This window comes from Rhipicephalus microplus, chromosome X (genome assembly GCF_043290135.1).
Source record: "Rhipicephalus microplus isolate Deutch F79 chromosome X, USDA_Rmic, whole genome shotgun sequence".
NCBI classification, from domain to species: Eukaryota; Metazoa; Arthropoda; class Arachnida; order Ixodida; family Ixodidae; genus Rhipicephalus; species Rhipicephalus microplus.
Window position 1 is genome coordinate 249,194,861 of NC_134710.1, and position 17,087 is coordinate 249,211,947.

Here is a 17,087-nt window from a genome sequence, read left to right on the forward strand (position 1 = left end):
ATTAAGCGTTGTACGTTGATTTATCGATTCTACTTTTTGCAATGAATTCGTGCTACAGATCGGTTCATACTGTAGGGTCATGCGGTGAGGCCTACAATGGCGGCGAGGGCACGCCAGCTGTCGCGAGACACAGCACATCTCATTTCATAATTGTGAGTGAGTGTTGCGAGCACACATATTAGATACATGATGGAGGGTGCGCCTCCCCCCCCCCACCTTTGAGTGATCGCTTGCTTTGAAGTAACAGCTGGCTGTTCAGGACAGGATCCCAAGTGTTTTTCTGTCCCTTTGTGGAGCTCTACAGGGATGCAAATAAATCACATCTGCTTTACTGCCAATAAATAGACAGCTTACTTCACTCTAAAATATGTCAGGACAGCATTGCAAATGTCTTCTTTTAAGAACTGGCCTGTGTGGCCCATGTACCAACTACACTGTTTATATCACTCGTGTTATGATCATATTTATGAAATGAAAATAAATTATATTAAACAAAAAATGTTATAATTCATCATGTGTGCCAATTCTGATGCAGCAAATGCTCATTTTCAGGCCTGTAACCAACATGCCACAGGCATCTGAAGATTGGTAAATATAAACTTCATCCACTCTTTCTTGTTATCATGAATACATATCCTATTCTTGCATAATAAGACAGTCTTTACATTTATGTGTCTGCAAGAGACATTGTGGGTTGTGTGCATGGGTGTAAGCTTACATGCTACTCTAGCAGCAGCAGGCCAAGCAACATTGCAACACTTCATTCTCTACTTTGCAGCAGTCAAGAAGCTCCACAAATGGCACAAGACATTTTAAACGGAATGTAAGTGCCTTAAGTTGTTTTCTTGGTGGGCCAAGTTTGGTCTCCAGGCTTATGTTGCTATAACTATGCTAACTTTTGGCTCTGAACATGCAGCTATGCCAGTGCCAATGAGGGTGAAGGATCCTTCTGTTATGCTTCTCCGTGAGTTGCTTTTTATATTTTTCAGTGTTCAAAAGCAGTTCTCTACTAATCCAAGCACATTGAAATAGAACTGCTTTCTCTGTCTTATAACCTGTGTGCTGTTGGCACAGCTCACAAGTAAAGTTTTTGAGCTGCTAACCTAAACGCAGGATAGCTTTTATTGAACTTGTCTGAAGTTTTAAGGAACAATAATTGTTCAACAGGTGAATGTGAACAACTACGTAGTGCCGGCTGTCTTCTTGAGTAGGCTGCGATATTTGGACATCACTGTGACATTTCATAAATTTCAAAGAATGACGTGAAAAAATCTGGAATATTTATTTGTAAAAACAGTATCTGTATACTCCCACATTGTATGCCAAAAAATAACAAGCAACACGCACAGATGCTTTTTCACTAGTGGTACATACCGATTCTTTTACTTCTTTTTTATTAGAGAGATGTGCCTTGAAGAAGAATGCCCTGAAGGGTAAGCCACATTTCAAAAGTTCTATCTGTTTTTATATATCCAATCAAAACAAGCATTCAAAAATCTGCCTGTGACAGTTGTACCTCTAACATAGTTTGCTAACGGCACAGCAAGCAAATCGTGGCTGTCTTTTGCTCATAATTGTGAATCCTTGCTGTTTTAAGTGCTATATTTGGTCCACATGCTCAGAGGAGCATTGAGTAGTTTATAAGCATGTTCTTTTACGTCAAATAGATGCGCTAGAACTCTTTTATAGGGACTGCCAAGGAAGTCTTTTGGTACCTGTTTTCTTTAGTGCAACTGAAAGCCTACCAGTCAGTATCTAATCGTGGAATGGTAACATGGAAAACGATGTGCCGCGTTTATCAGAATCTCTCATTCAGTGGTAACGGGGAGCTGTATGCAAAATGCATGCTGGAAGCAGTAGAACGTGAATGCAATAATGAAATTCGAGTTTGTGCTGTGCAGTTGCCTGCATATCTATACACCTTTGCCGCATGCACTATAACTGACGTGTTCCACTAGTAGGCGCAAACACAGCGACTATTTACAGTGTTAACTCCTTTTACCTTGTAAGCAGCTCAGAATATAGTGGGAAGAAATAATAACAACACATTGTAATCTTGGACAGTCATTGTGGTGCACATAAGAGCATCAGCCTACATGCAGCTAAGCGAATGTTCAAAGCCACAGTGTAGCGTGACTAGGCTGTGTGACGTACCATGTTTTTTGTAACATATAAATGCAAGTGATACATCTACTTTTTCTTAATTCATGAAAATGATGCTCGAATATGTCACTGTATGAGTTGCGGTATGTTGATTTTCATGAATATCTAATCACATGGGTTAGATAAGTGTCTGTTTCTTGTTTCTTTTATACACTGCAAATTTAGCAATGTTTGTTTCTTTTTTCTAATAATTACATTTTCATGTTGTACTAGTTCATGTTTGACTTCATGCAGTATGCGAGATGTCACTGACGTATCATTATTACGGTTCTTACAGGCCTTCGCAGGCTACGACAATAAACAACAGCTCGGCTGTGCCACCAACCACGCCTTCAATGTAAGAATGCCTATGTGGACTTTGAACATTAAATCTGCTAGGCTTTGTTCAAGCTAGAGGTATCATGCTTGAGCAAGTACAAATTTGTGATGTCAGAAGAGATAGTTAACATACAAGAAAAATGATGACAATACACTGGCAGCACACATTTCAATTCTTTTTTTGATTGTACAAATGAATAGCAGCTTGGACATATCTTTTTAGTCATCCAGCATGAGCAGTCTCCAATTTTTTGCGTAGGACAGGTGTCACCTATGCTCTGCTTGCACTGCCTATTGCACGTTGGCAATCACATGCTTGTAGTATTCCTGTCAGTGTATGGTTGCATCACGCAATTCAACTTAATTGTCTGTTTTTGTTAATGTTGTGTTGCTAGTACACTTATACTCTACAGGCATAATCACTCACTTGGCAATAATCAGTTTCTTTCCCTTTCCTTAGCATCACTCTCTGTGCCAACACGTGAAACTAAGCTGCCAAGACTTGCATATGAACTTCACAACAGCTTTTCTAATCTGTGCTTTGTTTCTGTTTCGTCTGCAGGCCCACCGGGAAACCCACAGATTTTACGTCATCTCGGTAATCACACCCTCCACACTTTTTGCAAACATTTTGATGGCACTTAGCGGTAAGGGTAAATTTGTTTTGCAGGAAGAGAAAAACACGCAGTGAGGACGTGGATGCAAGCATTAAAGACCTTCTTGGCAGCTGCTCCACCTCAATTCAAGCGATCGCAAAGAAAAAAGAAGCACTGCAGCCCGACGAGTGCGACATAGCTGGAAGCCTTGTAGCTGTCAAACTCAAGGCATTGCCAAAAAGAAAGCGCTCACAGGTGCTTTTTGAGATCCACAAGCTTCTACATGAAGCCGAAATGGAATGTCTGGAGGATTCGGATTGAAATTTAAGTACATAATAATGAGACTAGCATTACTTCAAATTTGGACAAGCGTACAATTATAAATCATTCATCACATCATATAGCGATTCTATCGAAATTATGTCAACCTAATGTCAATTAGGTCGACCAAATCATAATACTGTCTTTTCCGTCCTCTTTATTGATGTATCTGTGCTTGTAAACCACGCCGTCGCCATCGCGGTACGAGCAGCATTGACAAGCAATCCCAGGTTTACATGCAGAGATACACCTGATAAAGTGAATGGCCCGACGGGCGACTGCCTTAGCTCAAATGGTACAACATCAGGTGCCTTATTCGAAGGTTGCAGGCTCGGTTGCTATAGACAGCAACTTGCCTTTTTGTCCACTTTTATTGTCACACCTAACTGTAACTACTACGAAAAATCTCCCCTATACTATCCGTTAAAAAAAAACTAGCCCTTTAACTCTCCTTCTTTTGTTAATGATTAGGGTTATAAACAATGAAGGGATTGGTGAAAAGCTGATGATGCTATTTTTTTAAAGGGGTACTGACAAAATTTTTTGTCTATTGCTTTATGTGTCAAATGACAGGTCAACACTCCAAGAGCGTAGGAAATGTACCGGTAAGCATGAGTGCGCCCCGGAAAATTAATTACAGCAGGCCTTTAAAAGCTAGTTTTGATTCTACTGTACCCTGGCATCATAGCATAGTACGAGCAGCGCCACCGGGTGGTTTATGCGTGCATAGGTTTATGCGATGTATTCTTGTCCATGCGATGTATTCTTGTCCACACATCGCTTCTTCAATCGTCTGCTGTATGCTGATCGCTTCTTCAATCGTCTGCTGTATGCTGCACCTGTCACAGCTGTAGTAGCAATTCGAAATCAAACGATTTCTCTGGCCTCTGCTAAGCGTATATCTTGCGTTCGCGTGCGCATACCCTGTTCTAGAGTCCACTAGCTGGCTTCACAGGTACGCTGAATGATAGTGACTGGAAGGCGCGAGCAGGTGATTGAGAAGGTGAGGCGGAAGCTAGCTTTTTTGTTTTGTTTTGGTGCTCGACATCATCACAACTAGCCACACTGCTACGTAAAGTCACCAGGATTAGTACTGTAGCTCGACGTCAAGTTTGTGTCAATGTTTGTAGATTCGACACGAGAAAAACAAGTTTCACATGAAAATGAAATATTTTATCAGCATTTGCTGAGTGTGACACTTGCTCAGAGCAGTCTCTGTATACAGGAGATTTGTATTCCAGAGTAAACTTGCCTCCCAAAAAAGGTGTCAGTACCCCTTTAACTTATCTATAAGTTTTGATAAAATATGTACACTTATTTAGTTTTCAGATGTAGGAATAAAACAAATTCAGAGCCGATAGTGACAGTGAAAACAGTCAAGAAGTAATCATCAGTGGCTGTTATGCATCGCTCAAATCTGATCATGTCAATATCGTCATTAATAAGCGTAACTTAGTGTGCAACCATCGGTTACAACAACACTCCAGAATTGTCTAGGGTTTGTATGCAGTGCTGAGTAAACTAGAAGAATCCTGTTTTTGCTTGTCTCACACACTGGCAATAATGATTTTATAATTAGCGGGAGCTGCTTGTCCTACTAGATTTGCAAAAGTGCTTTGATCTGTTGTTGTTTGAGAACCATTGGTAAATTTTGTCTGTTTTCACAAGAATCACGAGTATAGATTCAATTTTCAAGGTTTCCTAATGTTTTATCGATTTTCCACAGTGTTTGCTATGTTCTCTAAAATTGTTGTCAAAAGTGACCCACTTTGTTTATAAGCAATTCATAATTTATAGTCAGTGAATACTTCCCTCGATGGGTTCTTGTTTTTATGTTGCTGATGGAAGCTTCTTGTCCCATTAGATTTGTGATGAAGCCTCTTCCTGGTGAGGAGCCTTCCTTTTCAGATGTGTTTTAAACCACGGGCATTTTTGTCTGTTTTCAAAAGAACTACGAATGTAAGTTTGCATTTTAAGGTTGCGATATTGTTTTTATAGATGTCCCTCTGCGTGTTTGGTATTTTGTTTGAAATCGTTCCAAAAAGTCGCGTACTTTATTTATAAGCCGTTTACAGTTTACTGTCAATGATTTCCTCGATGGGGACCTTTTTTGTTGCACAGGCAGTACACTCATCACTAAGCTTAGGCAGAGCCCGAACAATATAGTCAGGTACAGCTTTAGATGTCTGTAGCATTTACTCCTCAAAGGCCACAAGCCTTCACCAATGGTGGTGAAATTTAGACTGATGTCATGGGTTGGATGGCCGGGATACCCGGTTTCGGAAAATGAAAAGTGCATGAGAACAACTGCTTCTTTAGTGGTAAAGATGGTCAGCTGCTGTGCTTTGGTCACCGAGATGAGGCCTCTGCATATTTATTAAGTTGTACTCTACCAGAGAGTTCCGTAGTAATATTTAGAGGGAGATCTGGCACTAGTGTCTACGCGGGCTTCTTCAGGAGCGCTTGTACCCCCCACGGGAATTATGGAAAGTACAAGCTTCGGAACTGCTTCGAATGGAACATCAACATCGATACGATTTCGAAATCTGTCCAATTTGTTGTCTTTGTGTATGCTCATTTGCATTTCAGTTCAATGTTCGCATTTCTTTGTCTTTTTTTTTTTCAGGGCACTTTTCGAATTTATATGGTCAAATAGTCGCACTTAAAGCACGTAAACAAAAAAAAAAGTCAGAGGTAAAATGCAAATACTGTATTGTTCCTTTCGTATGCCATTTGTGTCAATGTTAAGTACAAAAAGCTCACATTGTATCTTATTAAATTTGTGTTTCAGTGCAATGTTTTGTATTTATTCAGTCACATTTATGTTTCAGTGCAGCATTTGCATTTCTGTGATTTCAATTGTGTTTCAGTGCAATATTTTGTATTTGTGCAGTCACATTGATGCTTCATTTCAATATTCGTATGGATTCTCTCACATATGAATAAATTCAACATATTGATGTTTTGCAAAATTGAGTTGTGAATTAGTCCTTGTGCAAAACTTTTCTATAGCAGAGAAGGTCAGCCATAGTAATCACAAGTAAACCATTTATATCTATTGGTGGAGCACTCATAAACCTATATATAGCACATTCTGATCTTCATGTCAAAGCAATGTGGCAGCGCTACTGATGCGGAGAAAGACATGTTTAAGAACAAAGTACCAGCAGACATGAGTTAACCATTGATACATCTACTTCACTACTGCATCACTGAAATGCTTCTATACATTTTACACAATAAAAAATGATCCCTTAAAGTTTTGCTTGTCGCAATAATTGGTAGGAAAGGTCTAGTTATGGCCGACTTCATTCTTTAAGGTAGTGCATGAGAGCTTATTGGTCACTTGCCAGCTGGTAAAAAGATATCTCTTGTGCTACATGATACCAGCAGGCAGAAAATGTGTTCCATGCTTGCCTTTCTGGCAGTGAGTGGCTAGAAAGGCAAGCCCGGACATTTCCTGGTTAACAGTCTCCGATTAACACTAAAATGAGCTGCCAGAGCATGAATAGGCAGTATCAACAGCACTTCTCAAATGCTTATTTGGGATACGTCCGTCACGTTGTATATAAATAACAAGTAGCTCTGGAAGATACTATGTTACGATATACATTAGCACAGACACTTTGTTAGGATAGTATGATAAACACAGTATCATGTATTTGTGTTCAAAGTGAACCTACACTGTAGACTCTTAGAGCATGCAAATTATTAAAATAGAACTGTTGCTTGAATAAAACAACTGCATCTTCATAAGAATGAAAGCTTGAGTGAGTAGGTACACGTTAATCTTGGTTGATACAGCGCACACAGAACAACGAGAATAAACACAGTACGGGTGCTGACTCAGAAATAAATTTTATTGGGAAAAACAAGCATATATATGGCGACATACAACATAACAAAAAAGAACAAAAAAAGGATCCTAGCTAAGAAAAACAGGTACATATATATAAAGCGGTATGAGCCTTGGGACAGGAGAAGAAGAAGCACAAAAGTTGGGGCAGGAAAGAACAGTAGGATGAAGTTGGGAATGATGGACGCCAGTCCCTACTGAGGCTATAATGCTGCTCCATTCTTTTAAGTTGAAACACAACATTATTTTGGCGCAGCGGGTCATCGAAGCCAACATGTGGGTGACGTTCTTCGTTGACGAGACCTCCACGGACAAGATCATCTTTTTGAAGTACCAAGTTCAAGATGAAGCAGCGGTGGACCTACCTCGTGAGCTCTGCTCGGAAGAACTCGTAAACCTGGTTGTGGGAAAGGCAGCTGTGGACGCTACTAAACTAGGAAGGAAAGGTGCTGTAAAAGTAAACTTGCATGTGGCGACCTTCTACAACCTAGTTCTTGAACCAGCGCGTCGAAGAGACTCAGGATAACGGTCTTTGACGAAAGAGGCGAGCCTCGTTTTGAAGGCTCTTCAGCTGCAACATGAACAGATTATGCAACAGAACAAAATAATGACATCCTTTATAAGCTCTCTGAATGCTGAGAAAACGGAGCCTTAATTCGTAGAGCCTGATGCCTTCGACGGTATCTCTTCAAATCCAGAAAGTTTGCTTGAGTTCTATGAATATGCCCACTAAAAAAAAAAAAAAAAAAAAACCAGGTGGCTCTTTGATGATGATAAAATCACTAACATGCGTTTTTACTTGAGAGGTGTTGTGCTCAAGTGGTATGAAATGTGCATTCAGGAAGACAGTGGTGGCTTTTGGAGTCAGTGGAAGAAGAAACTTTTGACCGCATTTGGAAGGCAGATCCCACTAACCGAAGAAACAGAAATGTGCACAACTTTTATCACACCATCCGATCTCTACGAGTATAACTGGCTTCCTTTCGGTTAGAAAAACTCACCAGCATGGTTCCATAAGACCATGAATGACGTGCTAAAGCTATTCCTTGGTGTTTTCTGTCTAAACGACATAATAGTCTTCTCCAAAACAAAGGCTGAGCATCAGGACCATCTGTCTCAGGTGTGAAACGCCTTGAGCTTGGCACGTCTCAAGGTAAATTTTAAGAAGAGTGCATTCTTTCAACAAAAAGTTGTGTTTCTTAAATGAGTCTTCGATGGGAACACCAAAAGCACAAAACAAGGGTTCGTTGAGAAGATCTCCCAGTTGAAGAAACCATATGACGTCTATTCACTGCACGTGTTTTTGGGATGGGCAGGACATTTCCGAACTTTCATTAAGGACTTTGCTGTCAGAACTAGATGTCTCGCATGTTTAACACATAAAGACGTTCCCTTTGAATGGAGTGACGAATGTGAGAGAGTCTAGCGTGACTTGGTGCTCAGAATCTCTTCCGACTCTGTCCTATGCCTACCAGACTTCACTTTACCCTTTGAATTGAACACCGACGCCTCACATTATGGGACTGGAGCAGTGTTGTATCAAAAATATGTTGAAGCATCCAGCCGAGAAAAGCGACTTGTAGTAGGTTACTACAGTTACACGTTTAAGCCATCTGAAACTAACTACACTACTACAAAAAAGAAAGTCCTAGCCGTTCTGAAGGCCACTGAGTACTTCCGTTTGTACCTGGAAGGTACTAAGTTCACTTTGTTCACCGATCACCAGGCCCTCAGTAATCTCTTGAATATGAGCCAAACTAAAGGACGTATTGCTAGATGGGTGAATTACTTGCAGCAATTCGACTTTACAATCTTGCATCGATCAGGGCCACTTTTAACCGATGCAGATGCTCTATCAAGGTTGATGGTACGAAGCAACACAGAAAAATTCGAACAAATGAATGAAGTGAAGCTGTTGGAAGGCTCCGGACAACTGGTTTTTTACTGAAAGTTGTTATGAAGTCCCATCAACACTTGTTTCCAGAGTCCTTTGTTTGTACCACGATAGCCCAGAATCTGGAGGACACAACGGATTTCGATGCACCTACAACAAATTGGTGGCCTCACACGAAGAAAGATGTCAGTCAGTACGTTCATTCCTGCCATGTGTGTCAAGTACACAAAGTCAAGTATAAAGAGCCCACGGATGCTATGATACTACCTTGCCACTCGAACGTACCTTTCAAAGTAGTTCACCTGGATTTGCCAAACTAAATAAGAAACGGGCGGAGTCAATAAAACGCAAACTTTTCTTCTGGCCATAGATGAATACACGAGGATGGTCGTGGCACAAGCAGGAAAAGAAGATGCAAAGAGCGTCATAGGCCTCCTTGAAAAAGGCATGTTCAAGACTACGCGGTCAATAGTATGCGATAAGGGCCCTGCGTTCAAGAGCGAAAAGCTAGCAAGATGGGCTCGGGATTACAATATATCAATCAAGTTCTGTGCTCCACACCATCTCACAGCGAAAGGGCAGGCAGAACGTGCCATACGGGACGTGAAACAGTACATCAAGATGTACGATAGTTTTCCTGGTGGATGGAAATGTTCTTTGGAAGCCGCCGTGATACATCATAATCGATCCTATACAAGTGGCTTTGGGTGCAATCTACAGTGCGTTTTTTCAGTATAAACCCCTATTTTGCAGGCAGACCGTGAGTTGGGACTCTTAAAAAACATCAAGATCATTGAGGATAGGCAAGAAAAATCACAGGAGGAGAGATACCGAAAATGAATGAAAAAAAAAATTTCGACAAGAGGCATCGAGCAGACATGCCAGACACTCAAGTCACCGACCTCGTATTAGTGAGGAAAGGAATAAGAGATGACAGTGCCAAATTTTGCGGTCCTTACTCTGTGACCAAGACAGCCACCCAGAATGGAATTTTGAAGACTGTCTGGTACACTGGTGAACGTGAATCGGTTGAATATGCGTCAATTGGAAAAGTCTGCAAATATTACCCCAGTAGGGGTAATTACAAGAAACCGGAAAAAGTGAAGTGGTATGAGCCCTAGGTGAAGTGGTACGAGCCCTGAGACAGGAGAAGAAAAAGCGCGAGAGCCGGAGCAGGAAAGAAAAGAAGGATGAAGTTGGGAATAAAGCAAATCAAGATGGATGCCAGTTCCATACTGAGGCTATAACGCTGTCCCGTTCTTCTTAAGGAGGAACAATACAATGTATACTGACAATACAATTTGGAAAACAAGTGATATAAAGGGTATCTGCCTTTACTCAGGCTTCAGTTTACCCGCTGACCTGCCCGAGTGACGATGCGCTCTTGCCACGGAACTTGGCCTTCATTCATAAAGAATTTGGCAAGCTTCTCCCGGACATCTATCGCCACTCTGCAAAGTAGATGCACACAATATAAAAGTGAACAGAATTATTGACATTTGCTCTGAACTGTCATTTGCAAATTAGAACACGAGTTCTACAAAAATAATGGCAGTACTTTTCTAAAATTAAGATGTAAGAAAGAGTGTGACTGCGACAGCAAGATGCCTTTCAGCAAAAACCTTATTTTGAGAAAATGAATTGCACATAATAATGCCAAACGTATAAAAGATAAAGGGTAGGGTGTTCAAAATTTTACCTAGCGGAGTGACAGCCAGACGCAGTGGGCTCCCTAAATATAGAGGGGTCATCATCGCCGTCCCTCCAAGCTCCTTCCATGCAGCTGCCCTGCCAGTCCTCATGGTCCACATAGCCAGGTGGATTATATGTCAGCCTTGCATGTGGCGACTCCTGGAGCATGAAATTATGCAGCACGACACATGCCCGGATGATGTTTTCGGTGGTGGTCTCTGAGGCCCTAAAGGCTCTGCGGAGAATCCGCCACCGACTTGACATAATGCCAAATGCATTTTCAATGAGGCGGCGAGCGCGGCTCAGCCTGTAATTGAAGGTCGCCCTCTGAAGGTACTCTGCCCGCTGTGCAGGATTGCTCCGGTGCTTCTGAAGTTCTAAAGAAAATTAAGTAAGCAAAGAAACGCACGTAAGAACATCAAACGAAAAATAATGAGGTATCATTACTCATTACAGCAGGTATTGGAGTGCAAAGCAGAAGCTTTATGTTTGTGCAAACAACTTTCCGTGTATGTGTACGTAGCACAAGCGCTGAATGTAAGAACTCGGCATGAGTTTTATACATAGTGTCATCCTGTAATGTAATATTCTGGCTGCGATATTGCAAGCAGTTAAGCAGTACGCAGAAGCTGCATTGCTGGCACCATTCCTGTGGCTTGCGCTTTGTTTGCTCTCCAGCAAGCATGATATACTCATCAAGGTTAATTTATTCTCGCTAAATAGATTAATATCATTTTTTTATGTGGACCTTTTTTTTTGGTTTTGGTTTGTAGGCGCAGAATTAGCATGTGACATGGCTGTGTAGCTTGGTCACATGGCTACACAAGGCTGTGAAGCATGTCATGCTGATTATCGTCTGCTCTCGCTGGCTTTCTCGCACACACGTCATACAAGCACCTACAAAACAAACGAGAACTTTCGAGAACCTCTGCCACATACCAACTGGCAAAGCATTGTCCCAATGCTTTGCCACAACATGCTTGCTTTACCTTCGAAATTTCATTGCACCGCCCCTTTTCTCAAGAATTGGTTCTTTTTATATGTTACAAGTACTAGCTAAAAGGTCAAAATGTTGCGTATATCATTGAAATGGCTAAACACAAGTCAGTTTTCCAAAATTTAATAAAGCACTGACAATGTCAACTACACTACCATCAACATCTGCTTAATACAGCCCAATTAAGAATCCCCACAAATGTAGGAGGCCTTTCTGCAGAGCCACTCAATGACATGACAAATACACTCAGCTCCTGCAGTCTGCTTTGGTATGCATAGTTGCACACTTCCGAAGTATACGCTACCTTTGACACTCCTATCTCTCCGCATAGTTTACAGTAACTATATGCCTCAGTAGTGCAGATATTGTCTAACTACTCCCATTTAACTTGTGTAGTGTCTATGAGCTGTTAACTCTATTTCTATATTAATTTTTTTTGTAGAATCTCCTATAAGAATTTTCTTTGTATTTGTATAATTGTCCAGCATCAAGAAAGAAATTGTGCTGCAAATGCACAACAAAACTTGCCTCGCTGGGGGTAGGGTCGCATCATGAAAGTCTTCAGGGGAAAGGCTTCATCCCCTACTAATACATAGGGTATAAGTCCTATGCTTCCGACATTTGATGGCGGGGGAACTCCAAACAGTCTTCTGTTGAAGCAATCCAGCAAACGGGACCTTAAAAAAATTCCACTGTCTCCTTCGCCTCCAAAGTGGCCCATGTCAACATATGTAAATCTGGAATACAGTGATAGGTAATGCTGTATGAGAACACATATTGTTGCCTTTGTGCAAAGGACTGGTTTTCTATAGCGAGTCCAGTAGTACATGTACTGGCCATCTGTAAAAACTTGCAAAATCTAATTATCCTCCAAAAATGAGCATACAGTGTACAAGAAAAGTTTATTAAGCTTAGTGGTCACCCCGCAAATGAATACCGTAAATATTGTGCAAGATGATCCACCTTTTTGTTACATGTGGCTGTTTACGTACAAGTCATGTGTTTGACCAGGGCTGTGGTCGCAGTGCTTTGATGTAAGTGAAACGCTACATGTATGTGTCTGTGTGATGTCAAGGCACGTGAAAGATTAAACACCAAGCAAGCGAAACTTTGAAGCCTTCCACTTAGACATGTGATATCCGACACTGGTCTGTACCTACTTTGCTCTCTTTTAATCACGTCTTATAATGAGGCATAGCCTCCCCGCCAAAGGCTTCACTTCCTCATCATTATTGCTGCCATATTCACGCTAAAAAGGGAAAAACACACAGTGGGAGAACCAAACAGAAAATCTAGTAGACATAGTTATACAGCACACCACCCAGACTTCACTTCCTCCTCACTCATCCGGTAGGTGTAAAAAAGAGCGAGTGATGGTGTTGTCGTAGATGCAACACTGCTTTCTGGCGACAGGTTTTAAGGCATGCCAGTGGCAGTGGTAATGAGTACTAGAGAGAGGGAAGGGATAACAGTATTACTATTAATAAAGTCTATCTGAACAAATGGAAATCGTTATGAATATCTATGAGTGTAAGTAATAATGCAAGTGTGGAACCCCACAGCTTAGCATGAACGTAAGTGACTGTAACACCATTGAAGATAATGTTGAATGAGTATGACAATCTGCTTGTTATGATATCTTAAGCCCACATGATTAAGTCAAGAATTACCATGAGAGGAAATTCATCCAAGTTGCCTATTCGTTGTCATTACTACTTGAGAAGGCCAGTAAGAAAAAGAATTTCACCTGTAATGTGCATCACACACTGCAAGGAAAACAACACTGAAGGTTTTCTTGTAGTTTAAGTTCCTTGAACCGGTATTCCTTGGGCATTCAATGATGACATGTTTTCCATCTATGCTTCCCAAACAATTAGGAAAATTCCAAAATTCCTCCATATCTGCAGCAATCTAGATCCATCAAGAAAGAGCCACAAAAAATAAAATCAATACAAATGAACTCAGTGGAACAAAATGCTTGTTCAATGATAAACACTGGAATGCAACATAAAATATGACAATTAAACATAAAGTTATGCAGATGCCTAGTTGGAGCTGAGTTGTGGCTTGCAGATAATTGAAGGATTCACAGAATTACAACACGCACTGTCGGACTAAAATAGGCCAATTGCTTGAAACATATTACGTACCAGCATAGAACCAATGAAATTAAATTTTGAATATGTTTAAATATTCAAAAAGCAGTTACTGCATCAGAGTCATTTACCTGAATGGGCACCGAGCAATTTCTAAAGCAATTTTGAAATGAATTCGACAAGTAACAACGTACTACTCTTGAAAATGAAATACTTTGCTAGCCGAGCTCAAATTATTTTACCATTACTGCAACCTGAGTGTATACTTCCTGTTGTCATTTCACAAAGGAGTGCACTGCCAGCCACTCATTTGCTGATGTTTTAATGTTACCAAGCAACCACTTTATCATTCTCCTTGCTGTGGCCAACTGCTTGCATAATTCCAGTGGACTGAGAGGAATAACTTATTTCTGGTTATTTTTGTAACTGTAGCACGTTACATGGCCGTGAGGAACACTGACTTATTTATTTGAAAAAAAAAAAGCACTCAATTTAGACTACTTAATGTAGTTAATGAAAAGTTCAATGAGATAAGTTGCTTGTGAATGTATTTTTCAAAGAAAAATGATGAAACCACAGCAATCCTCATATGCCACTGATACACATCAGCCACTAAAATAAAAAATCTAGTATGAATGGTCCTCCCATTACCCTTTTCCACTCCCCAGTTGTCTGAGGAAACTTCATGTACAGTGGTTGGAGAACATGCCACAGCACGGCCGTTGTTTCCCTTACTATTTCACCTGCCGTGGATCGTCCTGTTAGAAAGTTGAATGACAGACTTCGGAAGGTGTCTCCATTAGCAAGAAATCTGAAAATACAGAAATGTTTTTAAGGCAACACATCTACTTTTGTTGCACTGAGCTCGATGCTTAATGCTGCTGAAGACAATGAATGGCTCTTGCTTCAAAACAGCGATCGCAATGCTGAACTAGAGAGGCAGGTCATGCAGGCTTCCCACTTCCCCAAGCAAAAGAAACTAGTGATTTTTCTCTTTCTAGTGATCTCAACAAAGCTTTCAGTGTATGTTCTCATTAGGTGTCAAACGACATGTGAAAAACTTTGTCATTTAGTATTCCTGAAAACTTACTTGACTGAGGAGAAGTGCTGTAAAAGCGAGGAGGAAGTAAAGCAAAATGGGACGAAAATAGAGTATGGCATAGCCTCACATAACCTAGTTTAAATGTGGGATTCGAAAAGTGACTGTGGGTGTAGCAGACTGATGTTTGAGTGAACAAGAGGGAAAGGAAAGGTGTTCATAATTAGAAGAAGAAAGCGCCCGATTTCCACAGCCTGATAGGGAGCACGGCTCAACGCCTAGGAAAAGGAAGAGGGCAATACGTAATGAGATAAATAAAGATGAAAGAAACAATAAAGAATGTGTATAGACAGATGAATGGGCATGAAATAAATGACAGAGATGACGACAGAATATCTTCATCTGCGTTCGGCAAGTGGTGTCGTTTTCCACCTATGCTATGTGCTAAGGTTACATAAACATGGAACTGTTTTTTTTTTTTCATTTTAAGACCATAACCTAATAACTATTCTATGGTGCTAACTTGGAGTGTATGGTATTGAGCATAAAGCGTGAATATTACTATATTAGTAAACATAGGTTTTGGTGTAGCTATGCTTTAGCATGCAGTACAGAGCTGCAAATGTGTTACTTGATTATTACTTTTCTTTTGATTGCCTTACCTCAGTGTCATCGCCAGCCTTTCATGTGCAGAAATTGGCAGCCGAAACGGCGTCACTCGTCTCTCGATAAGTGGTCCAACGAGACTGAGCAATGTGTCAAAAGTCCTTGGTGGCATTCGGAGGAAACTGAAAAATGAGGCTGATTACTAGAAACCGGATTTTAGGGTGTTGCTTTTTTTTGTTCCTTGCACTCCTATCGTGCAGCTTTCATTTAAGATCATAAATTAGAGGCTTCTGAGGGCTTTTCTGTAGTTTTTATGGTGCATATAAATACCAAATATGGCCATTTTTGCCTAAATGCATGAAAATGGCGGGAAGGAAAAAAATAGAAAAAATCAGTAAACAGAGGTACTTTGCTGGAGCCGACATTTTGACAAGTGGACTTGTCTTGCTCAAGGCTAGACCGAAACTGTTCTATTCTAGCCTTGAAAAAGCCAAGTTTGCTTGTCAAAACATCGACTCGAGCACACAACCCCTATTCACCGATTCTTTATACGAAAAATGTCTTCTTACGAACACTACTTTGCCAGGACAAGGCCATGTTTCTCAGGACACCCTCTCATGCGAGCTCATACAACGAGAATGTAACCTGACAGAGCATAGGCTTGGAGATGTTAGTAATCCATTTTACAATATATTTTATTTTAGCACACTGTTAAGCAAGCATATTCTGTCCTCTGTCTTGTTTAAGAGTACGCTAAAAGTTGATGAGAAGCTGCCTCATGCAACCATTCTGTCAGCACCCATCATCGAACATTTATGAGCATGCCTAGAAGCTCTTGAGTATTATAGCTGCAACTCTTCGGACATCACGGTCAGTATTAACAGCTTTTCAGGTGTCGAGAGAACTATTATCAAGAAGGCTCAAGCTGCCCTCTTTGTGGATAGCCTGCTAGGAGATGTTGCCTACTTGTGCATCGAAATCTACATGTTCTTCACAAACAGTACCAGGAAACTCTGACATAGTGGAGGAACTCCAATTGCAAACATTGCATACAGTATATATGTAGAAAAGAATAGCCACTGTTCCTGAATGACCAGTGCCTGAAAGGGCATGTGCAAAGTTACAGTGGGTCTTGGACAAGAACTAGAGACCTGTTCTTAAATAAGCTACAGAAGTTCTTAAGCCTCAGCACTCTAGGACCCCAGTGTAGGTTCAGTCATTCAATGTCCCCTAATACTACTTCACTTCAGCAGCATCTGTTAACACTGTGCATACTTCACCAGTGTATGCACTTATTTTCAGTGATGGGAGGCACAACATTAAATTGGGAAATAGTGGCGGTTCCCTATTGTTTTGTCAATTTTCACAGAGATTGCTAGGCTACGTTCCTCATGCTCACCGAACGTATTTTTTTGAACATCAAATGGGCTGCATTTGGCAGTGTTAGGATGAATGCCCTGTTCATTTCGAATATTGTCATTGTGCACACAAAAATCGCCAGTGTGGACC

The 17,087-nt window shown here is 40.8% G+C and overlaps 1 long non-coding RNA gene across 1 annotated transcript; it reads left to right on the forward strand.

Moving 5' to 3' along the window:
- Window positions 1–916: 916 nt before the first annotated feature.
- LOC142776057 (uncharacterized) lies at window positions 917–6,374 on the forward strand. Its single transcript, XR_012887265.1, has 4 exons — window positions 917–964; window positions 1,401–1,433; window positions 2,441–2,500; window positions 3,044–6,374. It is a non-coding gene; the product is annotated as an uncharacterized LOC142776057 (long non-coding RNA).
- The last annotated feature ends 10,713 nt before the right edge of the window (window positions 6,375–17,087 follow it).